This window comes from Vipera berus, assembly GCF_964194415.1.
Source record: "Vipera berus genome assembly, chromosome: 2".
In the NCBI taxonomy this organism is placed as follows: Eukaryota; Metazoa; Chordata; class Lepidosauria; order Squamata; family Viperidae; genus Vipera; species Vipera berus.
In genome coordinates this window covers 234,801,494-234,807,493 of record NC_138203.1, presented here as the reverse complement: position 1 = coordinate 234,807,493, position 6,000 = coordinate 234,801,494, and the positions used below count along the sequence as shown (strand labels likewise).

General features: G+C 41.0%; 1 protein-coding gene across 3 annotated transcripts in view; it reads left to right on the top strand.

The window, feature by feature from the left end:
- Positions 1 to 340: 340 nt before the first annotated feature.
- Positions 341 to 6,000, top strand: part of RAB7A (RAB7A, member RAS oncogene family) — a 30,748-nt gene continuing 25,088 nt past the window's right edge. For all 3 annotated transcript variants that reach the window (XR_014025587.1, XM_081321020.1, XM_081321019.1), the window contains exon 1: positions 341 to 480. The gene's annotated coding sequence lies outside the window, so the exon portion shown is untranslated. The remainder of the gene's footprint in view (positions 481 to 6,000) is intronic.

Here is a 6,000-nt window from a genome sequence, read left to right as displayed (position 1 = left end):
AATCTGATACACGCTTACTCAAAAATAAGTTCCCGCCCATTGAAGGAAGCTCACGTTTTTAATAAAAAAAATAGGTTCATACAGGAAGGAGGTACTTGCTGCTTAATAAACTGAATCTGGAATCGGAGCCTCCTCGGCGGCCAGCCTCCCATTTTCAAACACGGTTTCGGAATTTTGCAAGGGGACTCAATTACACGGACCATAGAGCCGCCGCTAAAGGGGAGGCTAGATCGTGAGCCTGCTGTAATTAGAACCAAAGGCTTCCCGAAGCCCGTCCGGCCTCTGGGCCCCGCCCTCCGGCACGTCAGCGTATGAAGACGCCGGGCAGGTCGCGTGACCGGAAGGGGTGAGCAAGAGGCGGAAGTGAAAGCGGGGAGGGTGTTTGGCCCCATTAAAGCGGAGCCGAAGGGAGCGGAGGGTCGGCGGTCCTGAGGTCGCGGAGGGAAGAGCGGGGCAAGCCGGGTCTTCTGGTTTTACACGGTGAGTCTGAGGGCGCGGGTGGGGCCCCGGAGCGCGGCCAACGTGGGGGTGTCTGTTGTTGGGCTCGAGGTCGGGAGAGCGGCCTAACGGACTGCGGGAGGGGGGGGGGGCACTGGCTTGGCCCGCTGCGTTGGAGAAGGGGAGAAGGGCGCGGCTCTGCCGGTGGCGTCCGAGGAGGAGAGAGGGGGGGAAATTCCTTTGTCGCTGCCTTTTTTTTGTCTTTTTTTTCTCGGCCGTGTTCGCGACGGGAGGAGGGAGCGGCCGTCTGGGCCCCGCCCTGTTGGCTTTGGAGCTGGGGAGAGGTCCTTCTCCGTAGGGCCAGTTTAGTGGGGGAGGGAGCCGCTTACTAACGATCGTCTGCGGTGGGCGGGGGTTTGGCAAGGCGAGGACGCTGCCGGTAGGATGTCCCTGGGAAGAAGGGAGAGAGAGAGAGAGAGAGAGAGGGTGGCTTTCGGGCTTCCTTCTCTTTCTCCACCCCTCCGTTTTCCGGAACAAAGAAACGTGGACTAGAGAAGCCTGTTGTCGGTGACCATTGGTTCATAATAGCTGGTTCCTGGCCCGTTGGAAAACTGAAAGGTGAGAGAGAGCCGCTGAACAGCTCCAAAGCCGGCCCAGCGCTCTTCTGCCCGTCTTTTTGCTGGCTAAACGATAACGCTTCCTGTTACAGTCCAATTGAAGACTTAATACAGGGGTCTTCAAACTTGGCCCTTTTATGACTTGTGGACTTCAACTCCCAGAATTCCTCAGCCAGCTTTGCTGGCTGAGGAATTCTGGGAGTTGAAGTCCACAAGTCATAAAAGGGCCAAGTTTGAAGACCCCTGACTTAATAGAATACGGATTCATGGCTTTTGGCCCGGCTTCAACTTGTCGTTCGGTAAATATCGAACGTCGATATTTAAACAAGCGGGAACTTTTGGTGTTATTTTTTTTTATATCCCTAAAGCTACTTAGGAGGGTATCTGTTACTTGCTACTCTTCCCACCCCATCTCCCAGCTGAAAATGCCTATATATCCTGAATAAATAGAAGTGCCTGCCTCCCCCCCCCACACACACACACACCTTTCCGGGAGTTAATTCAGTCATCTTAATATGCCTCTTGGGAGATCATTCTATCTGAACCTAGTGCTATTTCGTATGATTATACCGTAAGATTCAGGTTGTACTGCAGAAGCCTTAATAATAATAATAATAATAAAGTTGGAAGGGACCTTGGAGGTCATCTAGTGTTGGTCGACAATACTTTTGAGAGTAAATTCAAGAGTGGAATCAATTGAGTGATTATGTACAAGGACAGTTTAACTCAATCTAATACAAGAGTTTCCTTTGAGCATATGAATGGTAAATCAGTTGGGGCTCACAATGTTATCTCACTATCTAAACATTACGTAGTTTACTAAGTTAGGGATGGTAAATAAAGCAGTGTCTTTCTGTATTGCCTTAAATACTTAATCAGAATGCTAGACAACAAATGACTCAGGATAAAAGTAGGCTTCAAGACTGATAACCCTTGAACAGAGCTAACCTTATCTTTGGTGCTGTTGTATATGAATATGTCATCACACTGAAGAAGCAGTTTGTGCCATATTTAGGAATATTTAGTTATTTAAAGCCTGGTAATTTAAGGCAAATGACAAGAATAATGGATTGGGCCACTAAATTGATTTTACTGTGATAATTGCATATCACAATGAAAGCTAAGCAATACATTTATCTATTCTAAAATGTTTTGGGACTCAAATGATTATATAGCCTAGTTATCTGATTTAGATTGTGTGGAGCTCAAAGTAATTTGCTTTTTTATTAAATTACTTTATTACTGTATTAAACGGAATCCAATTATATTCCCTGTTCTATGTTTTCCCTGCTTAGCTGGGAAGAGCAAACATGTTGTCTTCCCTTGTGATTGCAGCAGCTGATTAAGCACATGATTTAGTTCATGAGTAGTTAAGTGCAATTTCTCTAGGGATTAAATGTCATCAAGTGTTTCTAGAGGAAACTGGTACATACAACCTATTGCTTTGGAAATTGTGGTATAGAAAATAGGCTCTGTAGTCAATTTCTGTAAAGGCAGGTTTGTCATATGCTTAGTCTAATATAACTGGGGAAAAAATAACTTGCAAGAGATCAATTATTCAAAGTAGATGTTTCAATTTGCTCTTAAATGTTTCGTTTTTCTGCTTATGGTAAGAAATTCTCAAACTTTGTATTACCACAACCTTTGAAAATGAGAAATAAATTTGGTAACCTTCCATAAATAATGGCAAGGAATGTCTGTGGAGATTCTCCGTGATCCAAGTCATAGCTGTCTCAAAGGTGCTTTTTCCCCCCAAAAGGCAACTGGACTGTTTTTCCCTTGAGGGAAGAAGAAAACGTTTTGCTTCTCATCTAAGAAGCTTCATCAGGTGTGATGGCAAGTAATGGAAGGATAGGTGATGAAGCTTCTTGGATGAGAAGCAAAATGTTTTCTTCTTCCCTCAAGGGAAAAACAGTCCAGTTGCCTTTTGGGGGAGGGAAAGCGCCTTTGAGACAATGGCAAGAAATAAATACATCTTTTTAATAGTTCAATTTAAACTCGATAAGGTATCAGTACTGCCCTCTAGAGCTTGCCCGTGAAAAATTAGCAAATCCCAGAATTAAATTTTGACAGCATTCCAACCCTATCTCTGCAAGTTTTTTTAAAAAATTTATGCCCCTGGCCGCCACCACCCCCCCCCCATTTTCAGGATCCTAATCCACAGCTTGAGAAGTGTTGGTTGATTGTACTGAAAACTGTAGGCAAATAATACAAACATATCCTTACATCCTGATATATAAAGCATAGTTTTTGCTTCAAACAGGTGAAGTTTTGAGTAGTGGCAGATAGGAGACTTGTATCTAATGCTGTAGAACTGTTGTCAGCATGAGCAAATCCATAATAGCTTCTAGACCAATTACAGGATCTTAGATACTATGCATATTTGCACTTGTATTTGGACTATAAAAGCTAACGCTTTCAGCCTTCTATTTAAAATAGTGTACAATATATGTATTGGTAACTCCCTTAAGGTCGTCTAGGTTTTACTTTCAAACTCACTTTTAATTTCCCCCCAATTCATTTTAAAAGTTAAAGAGGCGTATTAAAAGTGTTTAACTCAACAGCATAATTTTGTGTTAAATATGTCTCTGTTCCTCTTAGAAATTCTTACAAAACAAAAATAGTGGTTGGATGTTAAGGTGCTTTTGGCCATCTCCCCCGTAGCTTACAGCAGCGTCCTAGCCTTACCAGTCAATTTATGGCACTGCAACGGTTGGATCGTTCTAAAATGTATGTTGTGTAATTGGTTGAAAAATGACCTTCATTTGTCAAATGTGTACCCTGTATTTTTGTTCAAGAGCTCAGGATATCATGGAAAGCATATCCTCTTTTCTTTTTTTTCCCCCTACAACAGCCCTATGAGATTGGCTGGCTCAAAATCATCCAGTAGTTTTCATGCCTAAGGATGGATTAATATCTAGGTTTACCTGGTATCAATCAGATTTATTTTTTTTATTTTTTATTTTAATTCCATTTATATCCCGCCCTTCTCCGAAGACTCAGGGCGGCTTACAAGCTTAGCAGTAGCCTTCATTCTATGTATATGCCTGCTTATTAGGGCTTTCACACACACACCCCAAGCGGCATTATTACAAAGTCAACTTAATTGCCCCCAACAATCTGGGTCCTCATTTTACCTACCTCGGAAGGATGGTTTAACTATTACATTATTCTGCTCTGAGTTCACCTCAGAAAAAAATGGGGAAAAAATGAGTGTGATTACCAGGAACCAAAATCAGATTTTTCTCACACTGGATATTTATAAACTCATTTATAAACATAACTCGTTGTGAGTGATTTGAGGCAGTCTGATTCCTTGATGAGTTTAGCTCAAGCTTTTTCTGATGGAGGTACTGCTTATATATGAATATATTTTCATAGGAGCACAATGATGGAGCAGCTCTTTTGCATCAAAATATCCTAAATACAAAAAATACTGATAATTGTTTCCAGTCAATATCGACACCTTTAAACCAAGAATCAGATTTGTTGTAAGGCAACATTCTGTGTTCCTGGATTACTCACTAAGAGATAGGTCTGTGTAATGGTTAAACTTTAAAGCACCATGCTAAAAAGCAGGAGATCCATGACTTCTAGTCCTCCTTTAGGTAACAAACTAGCTGGATAACTTTGGTCTTACCACTATCTTTCAGCTTTAGGAAGGAAGCAATGTCAAACCGCTTCTGAAATTTTGTTCGGAAAACTGCAGAGAATAGTCCAGGCATTGACCAGGAGCCCCCACTGACTTGAAGGCATTTGAAAACACTAATGTTAAAAGCATGCTTGGCTTGTATGGCACAACCAGAAGTGGGGTAATTTCTTTTAAATCTGAGGATAAACACCGAATTAAATTTCATTGCTACCCACCCATAAATGTTGAGCTTGAAGTGCTTATACTGGTATATTCTCTCTGGCAACATAATAACTAGGCTTGGAAGACAGGTGATTACAGTATTCCTGAGGTAACCATGTAAATGAAGTAACAAGTAGTTATAAACAAAGCTGTTATAGTAATGTGAAAAAATATTAAACTGTGTTTAGAAGTAGAGAAATCAATATTTGTTTACAGAATGATAGTTACTTTTTTGAATTAACTAGTGTGTTTCATTTCAACTAACAGCACAGTCCATGCTGAGATCAATTTTAGTCCTTTTACCATTAATATAGAAGCAATATATTAATAGTGGAATAGGCAGGTGACACTTCATTGGAATCCTAAGTCCCATCTGCGACAACTAATGTCATAAATATGGAAATCATCAATATTCTTTAATTAAAAGATGCTATTGCTGAACTTTCATAAAAAGTGAATTATGACTAGTCCACAGCAATATGCAAAGTTGATAGTGACCTTGTCTATTGAGATGCTTTTCTTTCCCAAATGGTCATGTGCCTCCCCCTCTGCCTTCAAGTCAGACTTGGCGACTGCCAGGACAAGTCCCTGCAGTTTTCTTGAGAACATTTTCAGAAGTGATTTCCTAGGGCTGAGAATGAGTAATAGTCCAAAGTCACATAACTGGTTTTATACTTAAAACTCACGGTCTCATGATTTGTAGTCTGATAGCCATTACACCAAACTGACTCTCTTTATTGATTTGTAATAGTTTATTTTACATTAGACAAATCCCTCATCCACTTAATTCTTCCACGTTGCCATTTTAATTGCTCTCCTTTAAAAGTTATTTCTGTATCTTGTTCAGCTGCCAGCTAATAGCTAGAGAGACATATTACACCAAGTAATGCAATTTGTTTTGTTGTTTACTGTGTTGTGTTTACAGAGCTGCTCTGTAAGCTATGATTTGTCAGATCCCCTATCGAATTTGGAGCAATATTGGAGTTACAACTTTCACAAATTTTAATATGCATATGGTGGAGAGTGAATAGTTCACTAAATTTGAATACATAAAACAATTATGTATCTGTGTTGCACTTTCATAACTTAGCC